This window comes from Seriola lalandi, unplaced genomic scaffold, assembly GCF_002814215.2.
Source record: "Seriola lalandi dorsalis isolate HSWRI2012SDOR001 ecotype SW California unplaced genomic scaffold, Sedor1 jcf7180002054332, whole genome shotgun sequence".
NCBI lineage: Eukaryota > Metazoa > Chordata > Actinopteri > Carangiformes > Carangidae > Seriola > Seriola lalandi.
Genome location: NW_019524885.1, coordinates 879,293 through 895,395, shown reverse-complemented (window position 1 = coordinate 895,395; position 16,103 = coordinate 879,293).

Genomic DNA, 16,103 nt, shown 5'->3' with positions numbered 1-16,103 from the left:
TCTTCATATCAACTGTACTTTTTTTTTTATTTGTGAATTTAGAATTTCTCTTCATTGAAACTGATGACATTTGAAAAAAATGTCTTTAGGAGTCCGGGTCTCCCTATATCATAAGTTAACCCTTGTATTGTCTTCACTTTTGGGACCCTCTGGTATCCCTCGGGTCAAATTGACCCCGGGACATATTTGCGGTTTTAAAAACAATTCTGAAATAAAATTTTACTTCATAATTCATCAACATATATTGTCTTTATCTCAATTTCAAACAATAGAGATAACATATATGTTTAATAATTGCAATCAGTCTCTACTAGAACACAATTAACAGTGGAAGTGTGATTCATTTTTTTGTCATAAGGTTATAATTGATGTTAAAAATCCACTTTAACTTTAGACTTGGGTGTCATAAATCATGCTTATCTTGGAAAAAATTAAGTGAGACAATGTTTTCATTTTCATTATTTTGAATGCAAACTCTCCATCCCTGTGTAGAGTGCTCATGAGCACCACATTTTCTCCTTTTTTTGGTATGTAAGATACCAGGACAGTGTTGGCCGTGAACATAAAGTTGGAGGAATGGACTGGCCTTTTCTTCACAGTTAGAACCTCAAGTGGGAGCTCCATCCTATTTTTCTGGATTGTTCCAGCCATTGTCAGCTTTCTTTTGAGAAGCTCCTGTCCCAGGTTGTACGACGTGAAAAAATAATTGTTGCAGGTAATGTTTTGGCCACTGAGGCCTTGTGACATATCTAGCACCACTCGTGTCCACTGCTTTCTTTCAGCAGCTCCTCCTTCTGGCTTCCCTGTATAAATTTGCATGTTACATGCATAAGCTGAAACAGCATCACAGGCAGCCCAGATTTTGATGCCATACCTTACTGGTTTTGAGGGCATATACTGCCTGAAAGGGCAGAGGCCTCTAAACCCCACAAGCCGTTCGTCCACAGTTACATTGGGCCCAGGGTTGTAAAGACGGGGAAGCCGGTCCACCCACTGGTCCCACACTTGCTGCCAACTTGTACCCCCGCCATCTATCAGGTCTTGATTCCCGGTCGTCAAATTTGATGATTCTTGAGAATACATGGAAGCTCTTCAGAGACATTGTGGCTCTAAAAATCGCTCTCCCTGTCTCAGCATCTCACAGACTTTCAGTCGACTCCCCTTTTGACCTGTAGACACCAGCAAGGATGAGGATGCCAAAGTAGGCATGCAGAAGCATGATGTCCATCTCTTTCCACTGGTCACCGAAAACACATCTCCCCTCGAGATTGGTCATATCCAGAATAATTTTCTGAATTGTGTCAGGAATCAGCAGCTCAAAGAATGACTTAGATTACAATAATAATAATGTAACATTATCTGTGTGTGTGTGTGTGTGTTCATGTGTTTGTGTGTTTGTGTGTGTGTGGTCATGTGTGTGTGTGTGTGTGTGTGTGTGTGTGTGTGTGTGTATGTGTGTGCATGTCTGTGTGTGTTTGTGTCTGTGTATGTGGGCATGTTTCTGTGTGTCTCTGTGTATGCGGGTCAAACTGACCCGAAGACCATATGAAGGATGTAAATGCGTGGGGTATAGTAGCATGTGTGCTTAATTATTTTTTTTTTGTTTGTACATGTTTATCACAGAAAATAAGCTAAAGCCATTGAGTTTCAGGTAGAAAAAATGTATACTTGTACCATTTTTCTTCTTGTAAAAATTTGAAACGGGTCAATTTGACCCGAATACCATACAAGGGTTAAATGTTACTGTTGAGACTTTTTTTTCTCTTAGGGGTCCTGCTAGCAACTACCAATGGCGCGCAGGTAGAGGGCGGGGCTTAATACAGCAGGAACGATGTGTGGTCAAGATGAACGTGAACGTAGATGTCGCGGGCATTTCGAACAGACAGTTGGACTAAGCTAGCTCGCAACCCTGACCGTAACCATGACTATCTTACAGCCATTTGTGAAGAAGTGTTTATAAAGTTTGTTTCTTCTTACAAGTGAGTCCAACAGTAAAACTTCGAGGACACTGAACACTGGGTCGGCTGTTTGTCGGGGTCCTGCTAGCAACTACATTTGCAAAATGGAGGTAAGCCTGAAACAACCTCCCCCCTCCCTCTATAAAGAAAAGAGAGACACACAGTTTATGTTTAAAAACAAACTTATACGATTCACATGAATACAGCAGGAAATTAACTGCTTGACTTTAGATACCCCAGTATGTGCCTCTCATGTGTTGGCATTAAAGCTACACCAGAGGCACAGACTGCCCAGGTTAAGACCTCAGATGCCTTCATTAGCTTACTTGTGATTTCACACGCCTCATAAAGTTTTTATTCACCATTCTATTCTTAACAACATTAGGGAAAAGTCAGCTTTATTCAGGAAATCTTGTAAATGCACGTAAACTTTCCTGTGTACATTTTGTGTAGAGATGCACAACAAACATTTTAAAAGTGTCTGTGCCTTGCTCTACATGTAACTATTATATAACATGAATTGCTGCACAATTTGGGAAACATCACAGGGGCTTATACTTTCATTTTGAACCAAAAGGGAAAATCAATCTGATCAAATCTGTACATCCATGGAACAACAGGATAACCAGTCAGTGGTAGCAGTTTAAGTGTACTTTGTATTGGTGGTGCTACATGTAATACATTTTAATAGTCAGTAGAGGGAGGCAGAAGCACATCAATGAAAGGCCTGTCAGCAAGCCGCCCTGTATTCACAAAGTTGAAAGCCTAAAAATATGTGTTGATTTAAGAAGTATGTTTTTTCATGAAAAGTAAACAGCAGAGTTATTTTAAACTCACCCACATGTCAGATTTTCTAACAAAACACATGAATTATTTATCCTATATCATATTTTTCAGATGTGTTGAAAAGATGCCTTTGAATTATACAATTTCGATTGGTGTATCCTGTTTTTTTTTTTATTATGTCCGTAATTTGACATTAACTGTTACTATTGCAATACATTTAATTAAGTCATATCCGTCTTTTTGTTCAATGTGGTATATTCTTTTGAAGAGATAGATTTTTCCTTTTAAGACAAAGTCTGTTAGTTCCTCTATGACAGACTGACACACTTGAAACATAAACTGGATTTAAAAAGTTTATAAGGTTTTGTTGGTCATGTTCTGAACCAGTTAGGTTTGTTTTCTTTTTTGGTAAAAAGCAGGAATCACATTCAAAGCAGATTTAGCAAAGATAAATAATAGGGGTCTGTCTTGCTGTAATTCCACCTTTAAGTGAAACAAAATGGCCAATTAAGCTTCAATTTTTCTTTCTCTATGCACTAGTGTGCATACATGTGTCAGATCACAACCCTGAAACAGTAATTGATAAATTACAAATAAATAAAAATCTAAATTTTTCCTCCTGAATTATTTAGATTTGTTTACTGTCAGCAAGTGAAACCTTTAACCCCTCCCTTCTGTGCACAGTGCAGCAGGCTACTTAGCAAAATGATGGATTCACAGTTAAACATCTCAGAGACATTAAAACACATTAAAAACCTTTGCAGTTAAAAGGTTTTGGTGTACTTATAGTGAAGAGTCTTTGAGAGTGAAGGGACTGTATGTGCGTGTGTTTGGCTGTTGTTCATTCACTTTATTTATCAGAAACAAGCACATTAATTGATATCGTTATGAAATGCACCAAATTAAGCAAAATTGCTAATTTTCAACTGGAGTCCCTCGATTGTCTGTCTGGATGTGCTCCTGCATTTACATATTTTAGACAAGTGCTTGTTCATTGGTACCTATCTACTGGGTCTGTGTGTCTGCCAGAGTCAGTACTCTTTGTAAGTGACTCACTTGTGCTCCATTACCAGTGCATCATTAAGTTGTTGTTGTTGTTGATGCTTGCCCTGCTTCCTTATGGTTTGGCCTTGGATCTCATCCGTTCCCTAGAGCCCTATTACAGTACAGAGCAGTAAGCATTTCCCAAACAAATTAATACCATATCCTGAGTGTACCTAAACTTTCTGGAAGTGTAATATAGACTGGTAATGGTGGCAGTCATTTTTATCTCTTGTGGTTGCAGAACAGATTTCAGTTTGTGTTTCTGAATGGTTCATAGAAACAAGCATGTTAATTCCTGTGACTGTGGCGTCTGCTTTATGGGCTAGATATCGATCGGACTTGCTGTAGCCATTCGGTCTTGTGCAATGGCTGCAAATGCAAAATGCTTCCAATAACTATGAGAGTAATTCAGGTTGGTAAATTACAGTCAACAGCATAGCATACATGAGCCTGTTAGGCTACAGAGTATTATGGATTTTATATGAAGATGAGGTTGTCTGGTCCAAGAGAGTGATGGCAGGTTCAAATCTTTTTACTGGTAAGCATAAGCTCCTGAAGAAGAGAATTTTTCTGTCAATACCATATTGCATTAAGAGTACATATTATAGTTTAATTATGGGATTTCATTAGTTTCCTTGTTAAAGAAAGAAGAAGTCAACACTTTCAGAAAATATGTTCTTGGAATTGCTGTTAACTAATTAGGAATTGCTGTTATCTTAATTATTACTACATTGTTGTATGTATATTATGTGTTAATAGTAGGGTTTTTTTCTGTATTTTGGACCGCTTTTTGCAACTTTTACAAAGTTTTATTGCTCATCTCAAATCACTAATTTCAATACAGACAGATTTAAATTCAATTTATTTTTAATGTATTGGCGTCTGTTATTTATTGCTGTCCATCTCTCTATCTGTCATTATTGTTCTGTCTATAAGGTAACATTCCTACCTCTCACACACAGGGGAGTAGTTTTAAAAACACACTGAACTCTCACTGTCTGTTTTCGATTCCCTGTGAAATAGCAACGCAGGTCCTGACATACGACCTGAGCGCTGACCCTGACTGTCATCTATCATTGATATGACTTTTGTGTCTGACGTTGTTTTTGTGCTGTCTGACGTCCCGGGGTAAGGTTCCTCCCAGGGTTCCTTACATTTCACCTACCTGACCTCTCGATTCTAAACCTTAGACATGCATGTTCGTGTGTGTGTGTGTGTGTACTCTTCTCTGTTGGTGTGTTTCTTTCCAGGACTGGTTTAAGTGAGTCATGCTGAGGGGACAGGAGATATGTGTGTGGACAAACCCTCTTTACTCTTTACTTTAGAGAGGGACTTTGTGTGTGTGTGTGTGTGTGTGTGTGTGTGTGTGTGTGTGTGTGTGTGTGTGTGTGTGTGTGTGTGTGTGTGTGTGTGTGTGTGTGTGTGTTTGCTATAGGGCCTGAAGAGGGGTAATCATGTATAAGTTATGTCAGCTAATTAAGACTGGTCCCTAACCTATGGCTGACCCTGAGGAAATAACAATGCAGCATCTAAAAGCCTTTGTACGTGTGTACCTGTAGCCTCTTGGCCACAGTAGAGTGTTGGATGTCCTGTGTGTGTGTGTGTTCTGGCTGGCTGGTAGTGCAGGGCTACCTTGATCTGGTAACTGGAGCACAAGGAGAGAAGAAATGAGAGAGCAAAGAGAAAAGGACAGTGAGAGAGTGAAGGAGAAAAAGAGAAGGGGTGAAAGAAAGAAAGTGCCTCTTGAGTGAAAGAAAGTAAGAGAGAGGCAGAAGCCGGGCCCATGTAATTAGGCCTAAATGAGTTTTCCACTGAGTCAGTGGGTCGTGGCGATGCAGTACGGGGGCAAAGATAGACTGGAGGTCAGGGAGTCATTGAGTCAGGGAGACGGGGCATGCTGTGGTCATATGAATAGAGGAGGCACAATAAGGGATGCTGGAAGTCAAGGATTTTCAGGGGAAATGCAAATTACCTGTTGTATCTCTGTTGTTAGAGCTGCACAAAAAAGATTTAATGTGCATGACCCATCACTCTAAGCAGCTTTATTTTATGTGGAGATTGGGAGAAAACCTTCCCATAACTCTCTTAATTAAAGGCTCTGCACACCCATGGTCCACACACACAGGTGATTTCACCTATTGCAGCTGATTAGAGTTCTTAACAGGACTGTGTAGACATGCAGTAGGGATGTTACTTTTTTATTCCAAATATGCCTTTTTTTAAGATTAGTGATGGCTAAATTAGCTGCTTTGGTTTCAGGGTCCTGGTACTGTGCATGCTGTACTCACACTTAAGATTTCTGACCCTGGCTGAAATGATTTGCCCATAGCCCCAACAGCATTAGTAAAGTTGGGCACTGATGATGGCTCATTGTCAATCTATAGGTAATCTATGAAATGTCACACATTTCATCCAACTCGTGATATCGGAGTTTCCCTTCCCATCAGTAATGTTAATTCAAAATACCCACCATGTGAATAAAGCGTTTGGCCAACGACTGAGAGCTGAGGGACTCTTATTAAGATTTATTCCTAGTTCCATGTAAGGGGCTTTTTTTGAACATTTTTCAAGCACTTTTCTGTGCAGAGTAGGGATGCCCTGGTGTGGAAATCTTCCCACCAGGTAATAAACTTGTGACAACACCGGTGTTACACTGGACATTTTACAAGAAATGATTTGTTGTCTCGATATCTTAATATTGGAAATGTTACCTCAAGATGCTGTCACCTTTTTTTATTTGATGAATATAACCCTAACACGCAACAATGAACCATTGTGCATTAAAAAAAAAAAAGAAAAAGGACAAGTTATGTAATCATGTGTGCCTGAACACTGACTACTGCAGAAATCCTAGTGCAGAGTATGTGTTCCACTGTGGTAATTATACCTATCAAGCAGATTATTGCTGTTGTTAATGAACATAGAGTGTCAAAATCAGTGCTATTGGGTTACATATTTGGGGCAATTTCATTGTGACACAAGTCAGCTTTTGCCAAATTTAGTTTTAACCAGCAGATATGAAGAGGTCAAAATGAGAGTGAAAAAATTTTGAAAAAAAGTAAAAGGGGCAGCTAGTGTCTCTCTCTCCTTCTCTTTGATAGAAAGAATATTATGCTTGGTGGATAAAACATCTTAATATGGTTTACTGATGACTGTAAACCATATTGGGAATGATTGACTCTTGGGCTTATGTTAATGCACAGCTGTCACACTAGAAACAAACCTGTCTGTCCCTACTTGGAAATCATGCTTCTGAGTTTGATTAGTAAAATGTTAAAGGACCATAATCAATGGCTTTGAATCGGAGGTGTCACTGTTAAAGCCATTATGTAACCCACAACTAGTCCTCTTCAGTACCATTCAGCAGCTTCATTGTTCCAAATGGATTAATCAAAAGTGTTTGAGCTTCTGACCAACCAGATCTGTGAGGCTAATGGCCAAATTGTTCTGGTTTTGTTGGTCTTCTTTTAGACTCATTTGGTTTGAGATAAATTTGCCACAAATCAATTTGGAAGTGGAGTGGAAACACCTTTTTTTATTTTTATTGGTCACTTGTGACGTCTACATTTTACCAAGAATGATTCCACCAACCACGGCCATTTGGATGAACCAACAGGAAGAGTGTTTGTGGTTAAAATTACATTACAGTCACCTTCTTGTGTGTGCACATGTGTTGGGTTCAAAAGGTCACTGGATAACAGCTGGGGTCGTTAGGGATATTGGGCAATTCTTAGAAGGGGTCGTACAGTAGTATTTGTGGTTTACATCAGCTGACTAGGCCTACTTTCAGTCCTGATAAATTAACTGTATCTCATCAGTAACATGAATTAACATTTTTTCCCATATTAGAAAAAACTAATGATGTCTACACTCCGCACTGTTTCACCTGTCCTCGCGATTCTCTTCCTCGCAAACTCTTTTTAAAATAATCTGTGAGACAGTTCTGTAAAAAGAAAAACAGACACAGTGGGATGTAACGTTAATTTAGGGAAACTTTTCAAAAAGCTAGGTGCGCTTGGGTGTAAAAGAGATAATATTCACTTGTTTGAATAGCAGCAAAATCAGGTCGCCTCCTCCTTCCGCAGGAGCATTCGTATTCTTCTTCGGCAATTTCGGATGGCTCTGTAACGCCATTACATTGCCAAAGTGGTGTACGGCCGCATTTGCAGTTACAAAAGTCAAATCCACCGAGTACCGAGAAAACCAACCAAAGTAGGCCTACTAGAATTTTGTCGGGAGGCTGAGGCGGCACGAAATTTGGCGGAGGCGGCTGCCTTGCAATTCTCTATGCAGGAAAAACCCTGTGTTCATAGCAGGAAAAGCACAGGTGAATGTAACTAGCAACATTAGTGATGGTCCTTCTCCTTTGTGTCCCTATAGGCCATGTCAGGGAGCCAGCAAGCACAGCACTAGGGCCATCGCACTAGGATACCTTAATGGTATGTGGCGATCTTTAATGTTAAGTTATGGTGTAATGTTAATGTCTGTGCTTTTCCTGAGATGAAATGTCAAAATGTCTGTTGTGAAAAGCTTGATAGCAATAATACACTCAACGTTCATGTTACACTGTGCAATAGCGGTCAATAGGTCAAGGTCAAAAGTTACAGATTAGGTAAATTTCATGGTAGCACTAACTCTTGTATTGCTTTCATAATACTTAAATAATACATAAACATAACTCATACATCAGATCAAGATTGTGAGAGCCAGTGAAGCTGGTGATACATTTCAGCCATTGAAGAACAATCTTAACTTATTAACTAGACTTTTTATGACTGTCATGATCTCTGTCAAAGAGCATCTTGACTGAACCTTAAGCAGTTACTCTTTAAGGTGGAGTACTTTTCAACTTGTTGTCCACAAACTTTCTTTTTTAATTTTTTGACCCCTAGTTTGTTTTTCCTATATTTGAAGATGTATTCACTCTCGTCTTTGCTCTGTTGTATCATCCTTTTTCTTTCTCACTCCCTCTCCCTGAGACACAAAAGCATATGTGACGACATGAGCTGATTACATGTGCCCATGTGTGCATGTCACTTGTGTCTAAGTGTGCATTATGCTGTTTTTCAGTGTGTGAAATCTATATACACTGTATGTTTTCATGTTTTATTCTGTTACTCCTCTTAGCTAGATACTGAGATACTGTTGCGCACACATACACACACGTACAGACAAAAACGTATATTCACACCTGTCCTTTCTCATCATCACACACACCTCCACCTCCCTGTTATTTCTTCCCTTCCCCCTACATGTGCTACATGGCGGGGTGTGTGTGGGGTTATGAAAACAGTTAGGCTTAATAATTGATGTTCTGCATTTCAATCAATTTCACCACAGTGTTAGGCTAATTAAGGTTAGCTCCATCCTCCCAGGGGCTGTACGTGTGTGTGTGTGTGTGTGTGTGTGTGAGTGAAAGAAAGAGTGTGTGAGAGACTGTATGTATGTGTGTTTTCCTGCTCCTGAGGGCTCCACGCTCCATTTTATCTCAGAATACATGGGAATTCTCTATTTCAAGAACAAGAGATGAGAGATAGACTGTCTCTCTCTCTCTCTCTCTCTCTCTCTCTCTCTCTTTCTTGCTCTCTGTCTCCCTCCCTCTCCCCAGCACTTGCTCTTCCTCTCTCTCCCTCATTCTCTCTCTTTCTTTCTTGCTCTGTTCCTCCCCTCTCTCTCTCCCCAGGCAGGATCCTGAATGCAATTAACATAGCCGCTTTACTGCCTGCTAATTATTAACACATACACGCATGCACACACCCAACACACACTCACACACATACACATACACAGTGGAAATGATTATTTTATGCTGGACTAATTTAAAGTTCATTGACGATTGTTTTAATTAATTAAATAAGAAAAGTACACACTTTAAAAAACGTCAGGCTGCCAGCCGGGCACTGCAGGCGTTTGCATATGAAGGTAATAATTATCCTCTGTGTGTGTGTGTGTGTGTGTGTGTGTGTGTGTGTGTGCACGCGGGCATGCGTGCGTGTGTGTGTAGTAGCAGCTCACCTACAACATTGTTTTCGTGTGTGTACATCTCTGTCTGTGTGCATAGTTCACCCAACCATACAACCTTAAGGTGTGTGTAAATGTGTGTGTGTGTGTGTGTTAACGAGTCTTTAAACCCTCTCTGCCAGTATTTAACATTAACAGGAATAACTAAAGAGTCCAATTAAGAAGCAGAGACTGCTTTATGTGCAGCAAATTTGTTTCTATTATTAAATAGTCATGAGTGGGCCATGCTTCCCAGAGGAGGCTGCAGTTCCCCTACTATAGATCAGTTTAATTTGTTTCTGTATCAGTGATAAATTTGGTAAATGCCAAGTACAAATAGTTGTATACGCATTCTGTTTAGAGGCACTGGGTCAACCTCCACATATAGAGATTGTTTCTACACTTGGCTGCCTTTACACTAGTTTGGATATGTTTGCCAAAAGCACATGGTTTTCAGATGTCGAGTGTACCTTCTATGGTAGTTTTATGGTATTTTTGAATAATTTATCTGCCTCATGTATTTCATTGATTACTGAAGTTTTCTTTTTGATTCAGTATCTACTGTATTTTGTACAATCAATTCAATTTTCTGTTGTTTCCTATCTTTTTATTTTAGACCTTTTGATTGAAGTGATTTGGCACTTTTTGTACTCTAGGAAAGTATCACGCAGGTCTTTCCAGCACTGCACTTTCACTTCACTCAAATTTTGATATGTCGCAGTAGGACAAAAACAGGTCTAAAAAATTATGATGACCACTAAATGTCATTTAGCTGCTTCAGTTTCAGGATCCTGGCTTACTGGGACACTTTAATAGAAAGTAGCCATTTTTAACATTACTAGTAACACCTGTGCAGGGTCTATAGACCTTTTATAGAGCTTTTCCCAGCAGACAGACATTTTAGCATATCACAGTGAGAAAAGCACAGATGTGACACTTGATGGAAGAGTGCCATCGTTAACAAAATTTATATCACCTGGGCTTTTTAAGTCAACAAGCCTGTCGGTCTAGTCTGGAAGCAGGTTGGTTTTCAGTTGTGCAGATCATAACCACCTGTGTGATGAGTGACTTTGTGTTTATACTGTATGAAGTTTGTTCTGTTCTGTAACGTTTACACTGCCTGATTAAGATATTTGTGAGTAAGAAATGTTGCAATATTTAATTTATTGGATGCTTATACTACAGAGTGCAGATCCAACTCCCAGCTACATTGCCACTCAAGTCAGATAGTGTTTCAGTATTAATGAGAATTGAAAATAATAAATAAATAAAAATCCCTACTGTTGGAGTAGCCAGTGATGCTAACTAGGCAGTCATCAGTCCAAGTTCAAGTCAGCAAAGTGTTCAAGTTAGAATATTGGCAAGGCAGGTGAAAACAACTCCATTGGAAGTGTTGGTTTAAGTTTGGCAACCAAGTCAATTTTTGTGTAATATAATATAAACAGTATTTCGTTTTTTTTTTTCCACAGAATAATTTTGTATGAACTGAATTTCCCATTGACTGTTATTCACTCACTAAGACATGCTTACTACAACATCTGCTTGCAGAGTCAGAGTTGACCATCTACCCTTTGATTCTCTTCGCTTTTCCAGACCCGCTTTGATTGTACATCGTTTTGGACAACAGTGTTAGTTGTTAGGGAAGTGGACATGGAGAAACGCTGAACAAAGAGACATGCACAGAGGTAAGAACAGAGAGATGTAAGATGATTGGATGTTTGCTGTGAAGAATTGATCTAGTGCTTATCTTGTTTGAAGAGTGCACTGATCCCATGTGTGGCCTCAAGTTACTGGACACCAGGTGTGTTTGGTTATCCTTTCTTCCAATTCCTTTGACGTTATTAAACAAACAAAAGGCAGAAAGACTGTAATATAACTAAAAGATGAAAGAGAGCGAATGAACAGTGAAAACCCTCATACAAACATGTGTGTGCTTGCCTGTGGTGGACTCAGGTGTTAAAGTACACTCCTATTATACTTAGGAGTTGTCAGAAACAAGGCCAGAGACACAGAGCGGCCGTCCTCCCACCTTTAACTCCTCTCTTCTGCTGATCTCATTTCATGCTCTTTCATTAACTTTGGTTTTAAATCACCTTCAGCTCTAACCTTGCTATGCTCCTTTTTTGTACTCCACCCAGTGAATACTCCATTCAGTATTTTCATTATAAATTATCAAAACAAATTCTGCTGGAGTTTGATGATACAAAAGTTTATCTAAAGTCACAAGTTTTCAGCTTTTTTTATCACTATGAGATGGTATGTATGGGAAACACAATCCACCCTATATTAAAGCAGTGTCAACTTGCTATTTGCTAGTTTATTTTTCTTATTACTGTAGGTAGATGGACATGGATATTGTGATATGTCCGTCATGACCACTGCAGCTTCGAAAGAATTTTATGATGGAAAACCACCATTTTATAAATCGGCATTAATTTGCTACAGAATGGATGGATACTTTATGGGAAAAGTGTGACATTTTTAGAACAGCTGCCATGTTTTTCCAGTTAAATAAAAAGATGCCAGACAAATAACAGGTCAAACAAGTAAGTCATTTGTACAGTTAAGTGTAGGCAGGGTTCATGTGTATGTCTCAGTTGATGCGTGTGTGAGAGGACCACTTCAATCCCTTGCAAAGTAATTTTAGTCTATGCTGATGAAGCCTACAATTAATTTTCTACATCCTCTTTACACATAGAATAACAAACAGATTTGCATGAGTCATAAGCTATGTTTTTTTTTTTTTTGTTTTGTGTTATGGGGTGACTCTTAGTTCTCTTGACTGTGTCGCTTGTGCTCTGCAACACAAATAAACTACAGCTGGATATAACAAGTTCAGAGCCCTTCTCTGTGGACTGTTGAAAGGCATTCTGGGAAATGTATGACATTGTTGTTACGGTTAGGCCTTAGGCCTAAAGTCTCTTGTGTGTTAATCAATCTCACTCAGTAAGTACATCAATAAATGAAGGCAGACAAAACTACAGCTCTGACAGGAGCAGTTCTAGCTCTTATGTAAAACAAAAAATCACAATGTAAACACTGCTGCTAAAGTCACAGATGTGTCCCATGATGAAACAAGCCATGGAAAGATTACCCATTAGTGTTTCTATTTCATGTAAAGATATTACATCCATCCAGACTGTTGACAAAGCCTTAAGGCAATTAATGTTAAGTGACATTAACTTAATTGCCAGTTAACAATAAAGTTAAAAGTAGGAAATTTTCTAATTTACTCTACTTCTAATCTTATCTCATTTAGAAGTAGAGTAGTTATTTTGCATTTAAATTATATTATAGTGAAACTGTAATGGGTGAAATTATACACTGATATAACCCAACTGTTTAGTATTCAAAATATACTATACCTGAAAAAATTTTAGCTTGTACAAAGCCCACTGATGAAAGGATTAAATATGGCACTTTATGTAATAATGGTAATTACTTATAGACATGCAGTTTATTCATACATATATTGTAATAGATTTTTTTATTTATGTATACTGTTTGCTTCATTCAGGATGTGTATTTGTCAGCTTCTGATTCACATTTTTCTAACATTTCCAATTTTTTTCAGAACTTTTCACAAGCAAGCTTCTGTCTTCCTGTCTTTGTCATTCTTTCTCTTTCCGATACTTCCTCCATATATTTTTTTATTGTTTTCCTCTCATCTTCTCTCCATTTCAACTTCACCATCATACAAACATCTATATTTCCTACTGATTCACCTCCTATTTCCTCATTTTGCTGCCACTAAACACAGAGGTGCTACAGCAGGGCAGCATGAAGACACGGGATCCAGGGGTGTGGGTAAGACCCCAGGCCCGAGGGCACAGAGTCATATTGTGGGTTGTGTGTGTGAGTGTTCACGGTTGTTCTCTTTTAGCCTGACCACCGTGTGTATGTGTGTGTGTGTGTGTGTGTGTGTGTGTGTGTGTGTGTGTGTGTGTGTGTGTGTGTGTGTGTGTGCTTTCAAATGAATGCACGAATATGTGAAAGAGTGTCACATATGGGAGTGTGCACATGTTTGTGCGCATTTGTGTGAATGAATTTGTGTGTGTCTGTGTGTCTGTGTGAATCGAGGCCCCTGGCCAGGCCATACGTTATTGATGCTCCTGCCTCGGGGTACGTCGGGGGAAATGGATGTGTGCGTGTGAGTGGGAGCGTGCTTGTGCATGTGTGTGTGTACAGGGGTCAAGTTGTGTCGTCAAACGGCGGCTGGTGAACGATGGCCGGTGCTGATATGATCAGTCATCTGTTGATCAAGATGTACTGCTGCCGCCTTGTCACAGTTTCTCTCTTAGAATTTCACCGTTAACTCGCTCTCTTTCACTTCTCTGTCTCCCTCACCATGTCTTTTTTTTCATTTGCCTTTGCATTTCTGCCTGCTTTTTTCTCTTCATCTTCTCATTTTTGGTTATTGTAATTACATTCAACATTTTTTTTGTTGCTGCAATAAAGAAATAATGTTTAAATAAGGAAATAATAGAATAAAGAATAATGGAAAAGGAAAAAGAAATAAGCTTCATTAGCGATACTGCAAATAATTGTAAAAAGAAAAGAGGCCAACATGCAGTTAAAAATGCTAAAATTAAAATATCTATCTAATATAGTTAGGGTCTTTTTTTTTTCTTTTTGTCACACTCTCTGCTCCCTCTTTTTTTCCATTCTTTCAATTTTCAGTCCTTATGTCTCCTCTTTTGTCTATACTTTTTCTTTAGTTTTTATACGCAATGTTATCTGGTATATTTCCGTCTCCCTATGTAGTCTCTTTCCTTCTTTCTTTCTTTCTTTCTTTCTTACTTTCCTCCCTCTCAACATCAGTATTTCTTCCTCATTGCCTCCTCTCTGTGTATGTATCACCCACCTATCTGTTTTTGATCCCTCTGTCACTCACTGTAACACAGTCTGGTTATTGTCTCGTGCACATGATGTGACTTTGTGGTTCTACGGTATTGATGTCCATGTGTGTTGTGTGTCTTTACAATCTGCAGTTTTTTCCCTCTTATGTCGCTCAATATTGTTCTCCTCTATCATCTCTTTCCTCTCTTGCCTCTGTCTCTTTCACTCTAGTCTTTTTCTCCATTCATTAAAGTGTCATATTACACACACACCACGCACACACACAGAGCCAGAAAACAGTTACACACAATTACACTTAGACACTAAGTAACTCACACAGATATTAAAATGCACATACACATAGCCAACATGAGACACACATACATACTGTTCAAGACACACACTCTCACACACACACACACACACACACACACACACACACACACGCACACACACACACACACGCACACACACACACTGCGGTAAGTAGGTAATGTGCTGCAGAAACAGTGGTTAACTGTAAAACACCAGTCTAAAGTGCTCTGCTCTGCGGTGAATAGCTAATGGGCTTCAGAGAGTTTGGTTTTTTAAACTTAAGGTGCTGTTGTTTTCTGTGGTTAAAAGATAATGGGGTTTTACTGTGTGGTTCAGAGTGGTGTGTGTGTGTGTGTGTGTGTGTGTGTGTGTGTGTGTGTGTGTGTGTGTGTGTGTGTTTAGTACATGCTAAGAGATGTGATTTCAGTGATTTCATTTGAACTGCAGAAATGAAAATACTCGCTCATATAGAGTTGCTAATAAATAAACAGGTATAGTCCAGGCCTACTCAACTGGCTGCATGCGAGCCAACTCCAGCCTGTCAATTAATTCTGACCGGCCCGCCGATCAATTAATTACAAATACACTTTTGTTACAATAAATCCTCTAGACCACAGAGCGACTCTAATAATGTAGCAGCCTTCTTAGTAAACAGTTACACCAGTCCCAGGCTGTAACATCTGTGTCTGTTGTCAAACTGTTACGAACTTTCAACTGTAATTCTCTCTCCCTCTCTTGGAAGCCTGTCTGTGTGAGGGGCGAGGACAGCTCACGCAGGAGCACCGTGCAGCACAGTACAAATACTGTCACAGTAAAAGTCCTGTAGTATTTGTTTTACATTTCCATCATTACAAAATCAGTCTATAATAGTGATTATTTAGAAACAATGCAGTTGAAGGTTGTTACTCAGATGGGTACATGTTGAGTACATTGGAAAAGATAGAATAATGTTCATTCTTTTTTTCTCTTACAAAATAACAAAAAGTATCAATAAGAATATTGTTAAAGTACCATATCAATACAGTTAAAGAAGGGCACATAGTCTGCCCGTGTTGTCCAGAAAAAAAAAGATGTACATAACTTAATTGTGCATTATAGGGTTGAGGTTGTATAAGAATTATTACACATGGAGACCACATAAACGAAACCTAGGAAAATATA